Raw genomic sequence first — 15,654 nt, forward strand, 5'->3', positions numbered from 1 at the left:
TGAACCGATTCTGTAACAAAACTGGCTATACAGGGAAACAAATTGCCAGCTTAGCCATGTACATGGCACCAGAACCAGCAATTCCAGAAACACAGGCCTGCCCTCTCTGAAGGGTGCATCTCCATCAGCTGCTGGTAGAAGCAGCAGGACTTTTATCAGCTACACAGGCTGTGCTCTCTCTTGCTCCCCAACACAAGCACATGCCACAACCTCATTATCCACATAAACCAGGGTGCTATATATAGCAGGAGAAGCCTCTTATACATACCACCTAGACTTAAACTCTTCATTGCCATCAACCAGCCAGTCTTAACACGCACTGTGATTTCTAGCATCTGGCGCGCACAGGCCAGGGAGGAGCAAATGGCCTCACGTGCCACCATAAAAGCAGATAAAGGGTTGTCGGAAAGCTGCTAGCTGAGCACCAGGGGGTGGCTGGCAGAAGAGGTTTTCAAGTAGAGATTTGATGGTGGTTAAATGCCACTGGCATGGTTTAACTATGGTAACAATCCAGCAGGTACAGACCCAGGCTGACACCTCTGCTGTCTTGGCTTGCTAAGTCCTTGTTTCGGTTACATAGTGCCTAGGGCAAATGGGAAATGAGCAGGCCCCCCCAAAACAGCAAGTCAGCTAATACACACTTCCTGCTCCAACATCAGCTGCTCATTGTCTTGTTGCTTGATCCAGACTGACCTGACAGCTCAGAGTCTCCAGAGAGCTCCCCGCCTGCACCTGCCTGAGCAAACCTGCTCCCACGGCAGAAAACTCCGCGCCCGGGAGAGTCCAAACCACCTGAGAAACCACGGGCCTCGTCTTGTAAGACGCTGCAGCACTCAGCTCCCCTCTTCCCCACACGGTTACAGGAGATACTTCACTTCAAGCGCACAAGTATCCTAAAGAACATCAGTGCCTCGAAATAGCCAGCATCGGCAACAACAGACAGGGAAGCACGCAGAGGCAGCAGCCAGCCACGTGAACAATACACTTCACAGCATCCAGAGCATGGGAAGGATGAAGGGTTTTGGCTGGGAGCCTTTGGGAAAGGCCTTGGGCTATCCTGTTGTCCAGGAGCTTGACTTATCTCCCCATGAAGGGCAAAACCTGCAGTGACACTGCCAGAATCTGGACCCATGGTTCCAGAGAGTCTACTATTTCAGGCCAGAGCCATCCGTCCTCTCTGGCTTCACACCCTGAACCCAGCAGACTCCCCCACCTGTCACCATGTTGCAGAATCAGCCCAAAAGCAATAGGTGCGAGCTGCTCGCCACCCACTACATGCCCCTGCTAAGACTTTCCTGCGGGGTCAGAGCGGAACAGCAACACCCCAGGGCAGTGGAACACGCATCATGGAAACTCAAGGGAAACCTGCAGAGGAGGGTGCAGTCAACTACAGAAAGAGCCACCCCCAAAGCCACGGTTGCTTGCTGCCCCTCCGGTTCTTGCTGGTTACGATTATGGGCTGCTAAGTTATGAAACAGCCAATCTGTCCATGGTTCTGACACAGCTCCTAATCATGAATGCATCTATCCGCATAACGCCCCAGCGAGGTGGTTAAGACACCAGCTCAGGACTTGAAAAACTCCCAGTCCGAGGCCCCAGCTTGCCTGACTTCCTGTGCAACTTTAGTCACATCACACAGTGCTTTCATGACTTGGGTCCCCATCCGGACAACAGCACCTCTATCGTGCCTGGGAGTATTGCAAGGACAGGTGCAAAACAGCCTGGGAGAAGCCCAGGCACTGCGGTGATGGGCACCAGAAGAGGCTCTAAGATTGGCAATAGCCCCTAGTTCCAATGACGTGTGCAGAGATTAAATGACCTGCCTGAGGATACACAAAGTCCTTTATTTCACCCCGAGGGACAGCTCAGAAGTCACTTCTCCTGGCCCTGTAGGTGCGGACCCTCCATTTCATTTAGCGACCGATACTGTTTTATTTTCTCTGCCAAAGTTTACGAGATTGGCAAAGTCCTTGCTCTGAATTATCCAATCATTTCAGTGCTGGCACCGGGCAGGGAGGCACGTGTTGTGTAAGAAATGCTGCATCCCGCCCAGGAGAATTGCTTATACAGCAATCAGCAGCCTCTGAAGAAGGCAGGTTGGGGTGGCACACCAGGGGCAGGCCACATTCTGTGACTCACGCATTCACCTGAACTCCACTGCTGGTTTAGGGGCAATGAGCAGAGCACACATCCAGACCCTGCTAGACTGAATTTATGCACATGGTCAACTGTGCAGGGGAGAAGAGCCCACACCTTCACTACCTGCCCGGTGTCCCCCGGAGTCGAATGCTGGGTCTGGCCCTACAACGGGAAGACAGGCAGCTTGCATGAGCTCTGTGCCATTTCACCCCATTGGCATCTGAGCCAACCCACCAGCACATTTCAGTTGGGCTGCCTGGCTGTCTGAGCAAGATAGCTTACTAAGCCCAGCCTTCCACTGTCCTCACGCTTTCCATTTTTACTGTCTGTTCCCGTTCCACGTGTGCTCGGAAACACCCACAGCCCCTTGCTACATTTCTCCAGAGTCAGCAGAAGACGCCGGGACTAAATCTGGGTCCTTCACGTGCATAAAGAAGCGCTCAAAGTTGATGTCCCACACCAGGAGGCGACAGGCCCGGGCTACCCGAAGGAGATCTCCATGCATGTTGTGTGCGTCAGAATCCATTTTAGACTCCAGCATTGCAACCGCTTTGCACTGCACGCAGCTAGTCGGATGCCTGTGGCCTGAGGCAGTGAACAGCCATCAAGATCCTTACCAAAACCAACATCACTCTTCACGGCCTCAACCCAGGCAGAATCTTAAACACAGCACACGTGACTTCATTACAGGCTACGCACTGCAAAGGGATGTTTTACAGACAGGGGCTGTGCTGACAGCCAACTCAGATCCACTACCAGCTATAGCTTCCTGGGTTTCTAGTATTTTTCCTTTAAACACCAGCTGCTGGTCCATGCTATTGACATGAATCAAAACTGAGAGTTGTAGGGATTTTTTGAGAGTTTCTAGCTTTGCTGGTTTTTTTGAGAGCTTAAAAATGTGAGGCATGAGAGAGAGAGAGGAGGAAGAGAATGGTCAATGCAGAAGGCAAAGAAAAATAATGCGGCATTTATTTTAAAAAAAGAAGTCTCATGATTTTTTTGATATTTGGGCTTGGAAGTGCCCATGTGGGTCATCGCCTGAAGCCCTAGTGACAATGAAGTTATCTTGAGAGCAAAATGCCTTTGCTGCAGGAGACCCTCCTATTCACAAGGGACATGAGATAAACACAAGCCAGGCTGATCTTGGTTTTGCACTTGCCCAGTGGTTTTTAAAAGTGGTTCAGAGAATCAAATCCAGTTCCAAAGCTGGACACATCCCTTTGACAGCATCAACTGGCAGAGCTCCAGATGGCTGTCAAGGATGTGACCCAACATCTTTTTCCTTTGCCGGGATGGCGCGATACGGTAGCACTGAGAGGCGAAGGACTGAGGCAGACCATCAGGGGAAGCTTCCTGACAGCGGGATTGATTAGACAGTGGAATGAGCACAGCAGGAAGTGGGTGAAGCTCCATCACTCAAGCTATTTAAAACTGGACAAAGCCCTAAGGAGTGAAGACAGCCCTGCACAGCCTCCCCACAAAGCTAGAAGCCTCGGGGGGTCTTCTCCATCTCCTCATCTTGTGCTCAGACTAAGTAGCTTCTCCGTTTTCGAATCATAGAAAATGAGGGCCGGAAGGGACCTCAGGAGGTCACATCTCTGCAGGCCAACCCCCTGCTCCAAGCAGGACCAGCCCCAACTACATCATCCTAGCCCAGTCTTTGTCTAGCCAGGTCTTAAAAATCTCCAAGGATGGAGACTCCACCACCTCTCTGGGGAGCCTTTTTCCAGTGCATTACTACCCTCCTAGTGAGAAAAATTTCCTCATATCTAACCTAAACTTCCCTTGAGCCCATTGCTCCTCACAAGTCATGTTCCCCAGTCCCCAGACCACTTTCATTGCCCTCCACTGGACACTCTCCAACTTGTTCACATCCTTTCTGCACTGGGGGCCCAAAACTGGACACAGGACTCCAGATGTGGCCTCACCAGTGCCAAATAGAAGGGAAGAATCACTGTCCTTGATCAGCTGGCAACGCTCCTACTAATGCAGCCCAGGATGCCCTTAGCCCACTTGGCAACAAGGGCACACTGTTGGCACAATGGCTAACACTGTTGGGCCATATTCAGCTTATTGTCCACTGTAACCCCCAGGTCCTTCTCTGCGGAGCTGCTACTTTGCCAGTCGGTCCCCAGCCTGCTCACAAGCATCTTAAGGCAGCACAAGAATTAAAGAGATGTCAATTGATCCTTTTAATAATGCAGCAAGCCTTTCCCTGAAGAGTCTTGACCTTCTTTAAAGTAGTATGTGAGGAGGTCACCCTTCCGGTGAGACCACACATAGTAGTTTACAGAGGGCGAGTACGCAAGTAAGGATGCTTTAATATGCAGCTAACTGACTATTACAGAATCCAACACATCAACGGGCAACTACAGGCCAGAGCTTTCAAATCTCGTGATTATTTGTATTATCAGAGCATCTCAGAGCTCAGCATCCTGGGCAATAGGGGCCTGGCAAACACAATCCCTGTCCCAAAGAGATGACAGATGGATGCAGACAGACAGACACGAGGAAGAGGCAAGCCAATACCACTTGCCTGATGGGCTGAAATCCCAGAACACCTACAGTCAGCATCAGAGCAAAAGGGAGTTTTATGGCGGGATCTGCAGGAGAACAACGAGAGGGCTCTGAGTGCATGCAGGGAGCTCCTCTCGTGTGAGGGGAAGCGTGGGAGAAAGCACCAGCTTGCTCATTGGAACATTTAACAAGTTGTAGACGGGGCTGATCAGAGGCAGGAACTGAGGAGGAGATGGCAAGTAAGCCGTGGGCAGGCCAGGAAAAGCCCTGAAAGTAAAGACAAGTAGTCTGATGCAATAGAGAAACAGGGATGCACTGAAGGGATGGTGTGGTCAGTGTGATGGGCCAGGAAACAGCCTTTGCAGCGGGATTCTGCATAGGACTGGGTGGAACAAGGCCACATTTGTCAAGGCCAGCTCCCATCCAAGCTCCTTAAATGCAAGAGGCAAAGGAGATGGGGTAGCAGTTGCAGAGGCAAGTAGGACCAAGGTTTGGGGTCTTCATAAGCTGGGAGAGACTAAAGTTGGTGCCAGGAAGGAAAGATCAAGTGTGTAAGAAGATCCACGAGACCAAGAGATAGGATGGCATCTTCAGACGCCATGCACATGGCCCTCTATAACACACAATCAGGTGGGTCACATAACAGCATCCTGCCATTACTGTCAGCCCGTTACAAACCATTTATAAGCTTGATCATCCAAACAGCAAAACCCCGCTGGTGAAAAGGGATGCCGGGTTCGCTGGTATTTAGCCGATGCACCTTACACCTCTGTGGGGCAGGAATAACATTCCCAATCACAGACTCATAGAAAATGAGGGTTGGAAGGGACCTCAGGGGGTCACATCTACTCCAGCCCCTTGCTCAAAGCAGAACTGTCCCCAACTAGATCATCCCAGCAACGGCTTTGTGTAGCCGAGTCTTAAACACCTCCAAGGATGGAGATCCCACCACCTCCCTGAGTAGCCTGTTCTAGTGCTTTGCTACCCTTGTAGTGAGAAAGTTTTCCCTAAACTTCCCTTGCTGCAATTTGAGCCCATTGCTCCTTGCTCTGTCATCTGCCACCACTGAGATCAGTCCAGCTCCATCCTCGTTGTTACCATCCTTCAGGTAGTTGAAGGCTGCCCCTCGGTCTTCTCTTTTCTAAACTAAATCAGCCCAGTTCCCTTGGCCTCTCCTCACAAGTCATGTCCCCCTCAGCCCCGCAACCATTTTCATTGCCCTCCGCTGGACTCTCTCCATTTTGTCTACATCCTTTCCAGATTTGCTCCTTGAACGCAATCGGTGTCTTCAAAAACCTGAGAATGCTACGGATGAATTGTGGAGGGGTTGACGGGCCCCACGCCAGAAAGCCAAGCAGAGAATGTAATTCTGGGGCTGTGAGACTCCAGGAGAGAACAACTTTTTTTCTCCATGAGGACTGAGTGTGGAAAAGAGGAAAAAGAGGAAAATTCACAATTTTTTTCAGTGAAATCTTCATGAGCAATGAGAAGAAAAGTGAGGGAAAAGGAGAATCGTTAACCCGAGAAGGAGCTGCGGCATTAAAATACACAAAATAAAATGTGAATGGACGAATCAACACACCCGGTTCTTTGTGCAGTCCTACAATCTTACACACTTTCCCTTCTCCCCTAAAACTGGGCCAGATCCTCCTCTGATATAAATTGGCCTCATTTCCATTAAAGTTGATCGTGGTGACAGCTGTTGCAAAGACCAAGGCTACTGAGAAAAGAGCTTTAAAATTACTGATCAAAAACTTTTTGCTTGAAAAATAAATGGGACTTTAATGGGGGACAGGGAAAAGCAATGCATCCTAGGTTTTCAAAAGTCAACTCCCCTTCCCCCCCAAAAAAAACCAAACAAACCCTGCCCTCTATAGTTTTGAAAACATTTTATATGAGTTTTTGTGTTCCTTTTCCTTGCCTTCTCTCTCTGCCTTTTTAACTATAAAAAATAAAATACAATATAATGAGAGAGAGAGAATGGACAGAAAACAAAAGGAGCGAGGAAGAAGGGAAAGAAAGGGAATATGGAAAACACCAAAAAAGAAACCCAAAGTGATTTGCTGTGTTTTATTTACGGTTTGGTTTGTTGCAGGGAGCAGTTTCCAATTTTGATGGAGGAAAAAAAATGCATATAATTTTTTTTTTGAGGGAGAAAAGAATATTTTTCAGTCATTAAAAAAATAATCTGAAAAGTTCTCCCCAACTCAGTATCGCTGAACACTTCTTTTACAGCAGCACCTGAAGTCCAGCTCAGGGCCCATCGTGTTAGGCACTGTACATCTATATCAGTGGCCAATGTCTGCCATAGAGCATCGAAGGAGCAATTGCTGCTTAGACCAGCCAAGGACCTGGCACTTGAAGCATTCACTAAGCCAACAGATATTAAAAAAAAAAAATCCCTTTCTTCCTCCCGACTTATTCTCCCAGTTGCAGTTTTCTCTGGTCTCTTTCAATGGCTCACCCCAGTGCTATCCTGCAGAAAGTCCAGGCAATTTGTAGCTGAATGATGGATTAGGGTTCCCTGCTTTTTTAATACACAAACACACACACATCTTTCCTATAAATACACAGCAGCCAAAACATACCACGGGCTTTGGGGTGAGCCAGGACAAGGGATGCAGGAAGGAAAATAAATCAGCAAAACAACTTACCTAGCACTAGTGGTGTGGCGAGATGAACGGGTTGAACAATGACGCCAAGGGTGATGCGGGCACCGGAGGGCAGACAGAGAGCTATTATCGCCGACCCTTGTTTTTGTCGGCTGCTTCCCACTCCCCCACCCAAAAGTAGTGCTCGCACTTATCTCAGAGTCCAATCTCCCCGTTGTGTGTGCGCCCGATCGCGCTCGCTCAGCATTTACAGGCAGATTGAGGTTCTGGTTTGCCTCGAGCTGTTCATAAACACTACGTTCCCATTGTACGAAGAAGGGGGCAAGATGTCGGGCCTCCCCCCGTGCCCCCCTCCCCACCCAATTCATCACCGCAGGCACTAATCTCATCTGACGGAGAGATGTCTTCCTACCCCAAACACCTCTGAGAACTAAACAGCACGGGGCGGGGGGGGCTAGCTAAGCGCTGCGAGAAGTCAGCTGCGTGGGACACCACATGAGGCAGAACGTGAAGCACAGATCTAAACCAACCACTGCAGCTCGGTCAGCTTGGCTCCGAGAAGGCCTGACTCTACTGCAAAGAAGTCATGGCTGGGAGAGACGTAACAAGTCAGTCAACCCGTGCCCAACCCCCGCCCCCCTCAAGAAGCCAGTGCAGCACTGGTTCCCAGGCCAGTAGGGTCTGGTCTGGCTTGGGAGTCGGAAAGTAAGCAGGGAAGGTAGTTCTGGGGACTATCTCTGGCTCTGCCACCGACTTTTTGCATGACCCTGGTCAAGCCACTTCCCCTCCATGCCTCAATTCCCCCCAGGGGATGTTATTTACCTGCCTCACCAGGGAGTGGTGAGATTTTAAAGGCTGACTCTCTGGCAGGGGTAAACACACACAGCTCTGCTAGCTTCCACAGAGCCACCAGCTGCGGGATTCGGCTCTTCAGGTTTGGAGGAGCTTGGACAAAAGGTGCTGATATTACAGACACGGACAGATTTACCACTTGGACAGGTCTCCTGAACTTCCCTTTGCTTAATCCCATCCCGTTAGCCTATGCTGGATAACGCATCCCTTTCCCAAGCTGTTGCAAAGCAACCCTTCTCCTTCTGCAGGGCTGCTAGTCACCCCCAGAAGGTCTCACTTCTAGCGAGGCTGCCATGGGGCAGCCACAAAGAGAACACCCTATGCCCCTGGCTGGATGCGCTCCCAAAAGCACAAAGGGGGCCTGTCCTGCAGCTTTGTGTGGTCCGAGCACTGGTGGGATTGCAGCTGCTCGGCCACATGAAAGCAAAGCTATGGAGAGCACAGCCACGGAGCAAGAGCAACAGACTGAGCAAGTGTCCAACACTCAAGCTTGCACCTGTCCTTGCCAATGCACTGCTCTCCCAGTCTGCCCCACCTCCTCTCCTGCTCCTGGGTCTACACTCAGCCGTGGTTACAGTATCACCCAGAGCCAACAAGCAGCCCCGTGTCTGAGACCAGCACATGGCATTGGTAAACCAAGTAGAGGAAGTACACTAACCAGGTCCAACATCTTCAGTCTTCTCCTGGGGTCTTGTACTCAGCCATTTCCCAAATCCTTGGCTTCCACTCTAGGAGACAGGAAAGCCGTTTACTTCCAGGGGGCACCAGTGGATTTTGTCAGCCACCTCCATTTATTGGTCTGCCTTGGACCTGAGCTCTGTCCTTCATGAAACCAGGGGTTGTCAGCACCCTCTGAAAGAAATTCAGAGCCCGGCTGCCACAAATGGGACACCCAGAAACCACAGGCAGTGCGCTCATGACAGCCTCTGAACATCCCGTTGCAACACGTGGTGACTGCTCTCCCCAAAGATACTCAGGATGGCAGGGCCCCTTGGAGGGCAGAAAGGAGAGCAATATGATGGCAGTAAAACTACAAGCCTGAAGAGCTGCCCGCTTACCTAGAGACCGAGACAACGAGGCTGAAAAGGCAAGCTCATCCGAAGCAGCTGCCATGAGCAGCAAATGCCTCAGTCCTGAGGCACCCTGCACAAGTTCAGTTCGGAGGATAATGCCACAGCCCAGCTGCTGCGTCGCTTTGACATTTCAACAACAGATTGTAGCTGCCGTGACAGCCATGGCTCTGGTTTGCTGCCATGCACCAACTTTCCTCTTACCCAAGGAAAAGCCTGTGATGGTAGCTCAGTGCACCATCTGAGTCTGTTCAGCTGTAACCCGTTATCCAGGGGAAACCATTGCCCACTTGCTAAGGAAGACCTTGAGCTCCATTCCTCTTTTAGTTTTATAGAGGTTTCATAGAAGTAGGGTCGGAGGGGACCTGAGCAGATCATCTAGTCTGACTCCCTGCCCTGGGCAGGAAACCCCCTGCCCTGGGCACGAAAGATCTTAGATCTCATGTGCTAAACAACACCAGGGCTGGCATTGGGAGGCCTCTAAGGAAAGCTCCTGAAGCCTGGCTTTGCTCTGCCTTCTCATTGAACAGCCATGCAGGTGCCCCAAGGTGCCCAGGGTTCAATGCAGGGAGTGTTTGGCTTGCACCATGTGGATGGCTCTGGCTCTCCAGTACCCACCTGAGCTTCCCAGGTGGACTCTTATTAAAAACCACCTTTAGACTTGGTAAGGGAGCTGCTAATGGGCATAGATACACAGATGCCAGCCATGGCCTTTAGAGCTGATCAAATCAAAACTGCCTGGCTAAACCTGTCAGTCTTCCACAAGCCAGCGTGATGCCCCAGGTGCAGCCCTGCCTGTCTCGAGGAACAGCAGGACTTAGCATGCCAGTTTCATGTGCATCCATGAGACTCCTAGGAGAGTGTGATCAGGATGGCTAGGGCTGGGATTTAGGGACTGAGCCTGCCAGTTCCTACTGAATTTCTGGGGATTTCAAACTCCAGCTCACTGTGATGGAGATGCTCTAAAAAGCCCGGTGCCCTGTGGACTCCCAGCGACCTGACACAGTTTGTGCTGCTATCCCAGCTCCATTGCAATGATAGTATAGGCCATCCATAGGCGGATGTTAAATACAGAGCACCTCAGGCAGGAAGGAAGAACGTGCCAGAGTCCCTCTAAGGCTGCTAAAACCACAATAAAGATCTTCCCTTCTACAGCAGCAAGAGAAGGCTCCGGCCCCAGCTCACAGCACCTTTGCATTGCAAACCTTGTAATCTCACCCCGCTCCCCTAATAAGGTTTTTAATGCGTCTTTGCATTGCTTTCATGTTTGCAAAGGGAACTGCCCCTTGCAGCCCTCCTGGCACCCCCACATATCAGCCCATCACCTCCACGCCAAGGAGCAAGCAGGAATCTGTGCAAGTTCAAACTGAGTCAAGATGGGAGCCTAGGGAGGAGGGGGACAGGGTTTGTTAGCACCAAAGTGTCACCAGTCCCCAGCTGTACCAAGAAGCCAAAGGTGTTGGGTTTTCTGCAGAAATGGTGCTAGGAGTCAGGCCTGAGCTGGAAGATTCACACCTACCAGCTGGGAGATTCGCATCTACAAATCCCTACCTGGCCCCTTACCTCCCCTTTGTTTCAAAGGTGCCCTAGATCCCCCAGAGCAGTGGTTTCCAATCTGTGGTACCTACGTGTTAACAGATTTATAATTACTTTATATGACAAAAATTTGCTGGTGGTAGTTAAGGCTGAACTGAAAAATTTACCAGTGGTACTTAAACTGGTGGTGTGCAACCTGCCAGAGTTTGGGAGTTGGCAAGTAAGCAAGGGGCTTATGCTGAGGACTGGCAAGCTGCGGACCAACAGTGACGGGCATACTGTCAGCAGGCAGACAACCCTTTTTATATGCAATACAACAAAGGGTTGGCTGCTGGTCCGCAGTATGCCGGTCACTTCTAGTCCATAGTTTGCCGATCTGCGGTTTGCTGATCTGCAGTTTGCTGATCTGCAGTCACTTCCGGTCCGGCAGCCACCCCTCCTGCGGACCAGCAGCCAACCCTTTGTGGCCCGGGGGCTGGGAATCCCTGCCCTAGAGTGAAAGTCTGGCCCCTAATGGAGTTGTACCATGAAGGTGAATGGGGCCTGAACACACAGGGCAAGATCCTGAGCCAGCGCCTGTCTGCATTGCACTGCTGACTTTGTTCCTGGCTCCACGCTTGAGCCTTATCTGCCTCCACTCAGGCTGGGCACCTCATGCACCCGGCCAGGCCGGATGGGATTTGGGAAGGGGCCTTGGGAAGCCAAGGGGAGCAGCACAGCGTGCACAAGGAAACAGCGCAGTGACTTTCAAGTGAGGAAGCAGCCATTCGGCTTTGTTTGAGATGGGCTTGGCTTTGCCCATGGCTTGGCCGCGTGCTCATTGGTTTTGTTCCCCAGTCCTGGCCAGCAGACAAGAGGCTCTTTGTGTCTCTCTGGCTCCTGAGGCACCTGTTCCCCCTCTGCTACTCCGTTCCCCGGTGTGTCCTTATTTATCCCCGTGCGGCCTGCAGCCTGTTCCCTGCAGCAAAGGGCTTTGGCAGCCCCTGCCTACACCTGCCTCAGCCTGGCACTCCAGCCCGGGGACCGTTTGAGTGAGCCTGTGGGCAGGCACAGTTGCTTTGTGTGTGCGCGCGCACACACACACACACATATACCCCCCCTGGCCGCCCCCGTTTACACCAGTTGTTGATGTGGGGAGGGCAGGGACCCGGGAAGGATGAGAGCGAGTGAAGGCATTTAACGCCAGCCCGGCAAATTCGCACTTGGCCGCCACAGCCGTCATGCCACAGCTGCTGAGCTGCCTGCCGCTGCCTCTGAGCTGCTCGGCCAGGAGGAGAGGTTTGGAGCCCTGAAGACCACGAGGGGCCCGATCCTTGTTGTGGCAGTGCCCTTCCCCGCTGCCCGCCTCAAGGCAGAAGTGCACCCGCTGCCAGCAACGAGCCAGGCTGGGACTCCACAGACCCTGGGACAGCTGCTTGAAGCCTCCCTCGCTGCCTACTGTGAGCAGCCCAGGCTCCATGGTGGGCGGCAGAGGCTTGCCCAGAGGCCAGGATGGCTGTGGCAGGCAGCAAGCAGCTGCACTGGGGTCCATGGAGCCCTGGCCTGGCTTGCAGCTGGCAGCGGGTGCACACACACCTCAGGGCAGATGGTGGGAAGGAGCTGGGGCTGCGCTGCCACAACAAGGATTGGGCTCCTTGTGTCTCCCCTGCCATCCGCCCCAGCACACCAACATCTTAACAAGTTGAGGTTGTGGGTGTTTTTGGTACTTGGCCTGAAAACATTGCCAGCGCCTGGTCTAGGGAGCATCAGTTATGCAAAGCCCTGAGCTCAGAGCACTGAGCCAGCCTGTGTCCCCCCACTTCCCTGCCCCACTCCAACCTCAGACCACATGTGCAGCTCAACTACACACACACACACACACACACACACACACACACACACACACAGCGTTTGCAATATGCACAAGACGCTCTACCTTGCTACATGCCTCAGCCGCCTTCACCTGAGACTCCAGGCTGCTGAGCTCCTAAACCCAGTCCTAGGGGTGCATATGAGAGGAGAGGGCTATCCTCAGTCCTACAGACCAAAAGCAGAAAAGAAATCCCCCCCCACAGCTTGAGGTTTTCTGGGTCTGGGCTACAAACAAGGCCAGCGAGCATCAGTGGTTAATGAGGGTGTAACACCTTTAATGGCTTCACACCACCACGCAACACACTGTCCCCATCCATCAATTGCTGTGGGGTCTCCCCCACTCCTAAGAAAGGCCCTTTTTCTGGCCCAGCAAGAAAAGCAGCAGTGCACCCAAAAGGCAGTGTTTCCCACACAGCTTTGAGCGTGCTGCTGAGCTGGATACACCAGCCTGTGGTTATGGCTTCACACCCTGCTGGTCTCAGACACCCATCTTATGGCACCACAAGATGCTTCCCCATCTGCACTAGCCACTCTGAGTGTCTCTCTCAGAGCTCATCTACAAGTGAGAAAGGTCCAGCTTGTGATGAATGAGACAGGACTGAGGGGGTTTTGTCTCAACCCTGCCACAAGCTGCTGGGCCTCACTTTCTGTCCTTATAAAAGGCAAGAAGCAAGGTTTGTTTGGTGCTATCTTTCAATGTGCCAATGATGCAGTCGGTGCCTTTGTGTCCAAAAACTTGTCAAACTTCTCTCCCAGCTACTTAGCTGGTCCAGCAAAAAATACTGCCAAACAAACCTTTCTTGTGGCATACAACAGCACAATGAGACCCCTGTACAATGGAGCTGTTATTCACAAGGAGGGTGTGATGCTCACTTCTTCGTGAGCTACAACCTATACCCCCACTTCTTCATGAGGCATCTTGAGCTCTTTAAAAGAAAGGTGCTAGCTCCAGGCAAAAATGGTTATTACCCTCCATCGGCAGCACAGCCTGCATGCATGTGGACAGTGTCCTCAGCTCTACACTTGCTCATTCAGAAAAGAAAGCTGACTTAGCCATGCCCAGAGAATCTCCCTGGCATTAACAGCCATCACCTTTTGAAATGCCCCTCTCCTCCCTGGAGCCGGTGTCACTGCACCAACTAGCAGATCAGATTCCAAAACAGCCACACACTGGATTGAAGGGGGCTTGACCAGCATCACTAGCCTGGCATAATTACTGCGGATTAAGAGTGTCTACACAAGAGTGCTATTGCTCCAGTAGCATAATTATACCGCTAGGTTTTGCCAGTAAATTTCCTCCTGTAGCCAAACTTCGGGCACGCTGGTGTGCAAACCCTTTGCCCCAGGGGACTCTCCTTCCTGCTGGGAGAGCAAGGTGGAACAATAGGGCAGGGCTTGCTATTGTTCGAAACAAAAGCTAAGCAGAGAAGAGCTGGGCCGCTGGCATTCCAGTGCAGCAGAGGTAATAAATGCTGAGCGCCAGCCAGGATCCCAGGCAACCCTTGGCCTTGTCCACAGAGGCAGCTTTCTGTAATGATCTCAGTGCAGCACCCGCCCTCCACCTCTTCTAGCAACAGTCTCTGTGCTCATGTACTTCACTGTGATCACTGAGCAGGCACACACATGCACACTCCCACCCCCACTGACACACACACACACACACAGGCACACATGCACACAGACATAGGTAGGTAGGTAGGCAGGTAGGTAGAAAGAAAGAAAGCAAGAAAACAGGTAAATAGGAAAGAAAAGAAAGAAGGCAGGCAAGAAAGAAGGAAAGGAAGGAAAGCAAGAAAATAATAAGTATTTGCTCTTTAGCATTCAAGCCTTTAGAGGGTCCACACTTCCCCAAATCCTAGGCGCTTTCCTTTTGTGACTGACAGCTAAGGACCCTCCCCACCCTGTGATTTCCTGGGGATTTAGAAAGAAAAACCCCTCCAACTTCATGAGAGTCATAATAAAAAAATCAAGAGTGGGCAACACTGACTCCAGCTCTGGGGCCTCTTTTTCAGTGATGCCCAGATCACTTTGCACTAATAGGGTAAAGAGAGCTCAAAATGGGTATAGGCGAAATTAAAGGGTTTTTGAACCCGAAAGCTTGCTTAAAAATTGTTCTCCAACTATTTAAGTTGGTCTAATAAAAGATATCAAGTTCACCCAAAGAACCTTGTCTGCCTATGTCCTTAGACAAACACGGCTACAACCTACACCCCTGCAAAATGGGTATAAGCGTTCTCCCATTTTAAAAGGGCTGCACACTGCCAGACGGGAGACTCAGCCTCTGATACAACACCCAGAACCACATACACCCACATAACTCTCCTTCACTAAGTCCTCCATCCAGGCTTACACAAGCCAGATCCCTGCATTTGGTCTCACACTTTGGCATCCAACATCTCCCATCTCCTCTTCCTGCAAAGCCCAGATGTGTCTCTTCCTTCCTGGTTCCTGGCTCACACCTTGGCTCCCCACTGCTCCTATTGTGTTCCTTTGCCCACCACTGATTGCTCTAGTGCTTCACCAGGACAATCTGCGACAGGCCTGGGGAGCCAGTGGAGGTGCCTGGCAGCTCCTATTTCAACCAGGCATGTGCCAGTGTGCCTGCAGTTGGCTGGCTGCTGTACAGTCATGCTCAACAGGTGCCTGATGCCGAGGAGGAAAGGCTCATTCTTTCTCCCTACTTCAGGGGGCCTAAGATCTCGGCCCAGCACAGGCTTGGCCAACTGACTGCTCAGCCACGCAGCTCCTTGGCATACTCCAGCTGGGCACTGATGATGCATTGGTTACCAGAGTGGAAGCTCTCCAAGCCTCTGCATCTCCATCTGGAAGGTCAAGCCACTCATGCCTATTGGCCAGCAGTGGGTCTAAGACAATGGTTTTCAAACTTTTTGAGCTGAGCCCCTTTGAGTTACAATTTTGTTTGCACCCCGTCACCCCCGTCACCCAAGAAAAGCAGCGCAGCCAGGCACAGGGCACCCCTCATCCTAGCAGCTGCCACAACTCTGCTTGGCTTGGCACGGATGAGCAGGCTCCACCTGCCGCCGCTCCAGCACCTCCTGCCCTGGCCCCCTAGGCAC

The 15,654-nt window shown here is 51.6% G+C and overlaps 1 protein-coding gene across 6 annotated transcripts in view; it reads right to left on the reverse strand.

Moving 5' to 3' along the window:
• Positions 1-15,654, reverse strand: part of SOX13 (SRY-box 13) — a 72,375-nt gene that overhangs the window by 25,414 nt on the left and 31,307 nt on the right. The window contains exon 1 of one of the 6 annotated variants that reach the window (XM_025193980.1): positions 7,311-7,629. The exons of 4 other annotated variants lie outside the window; for them this stretch is intronic. The gene's annotated coding sequence lies outside the window, so the exon portion shown is untranslated. Of the gene's footprint in view, positions 1-7,310; positions 7,630-15,654 lie in introns of those variants that run through there. One more of the 6 variants, XM_025193979.1, reaches the window with a different exon arrangement.

Source organism: Alligator sinensis, unplaced genomic scaffold (genome assembly GCF_000455745.1).
Source record: "Alligator sinensis unplaced genomic scaffold, ASM45574v1 scaffold872_1, whole genome shotgun sequence".
Lineage (NCBI taxonomy): Eukaryota > Metazoa > Chordata > Crocodylia > Alligatoridae > Alligator > Alligator sinensis.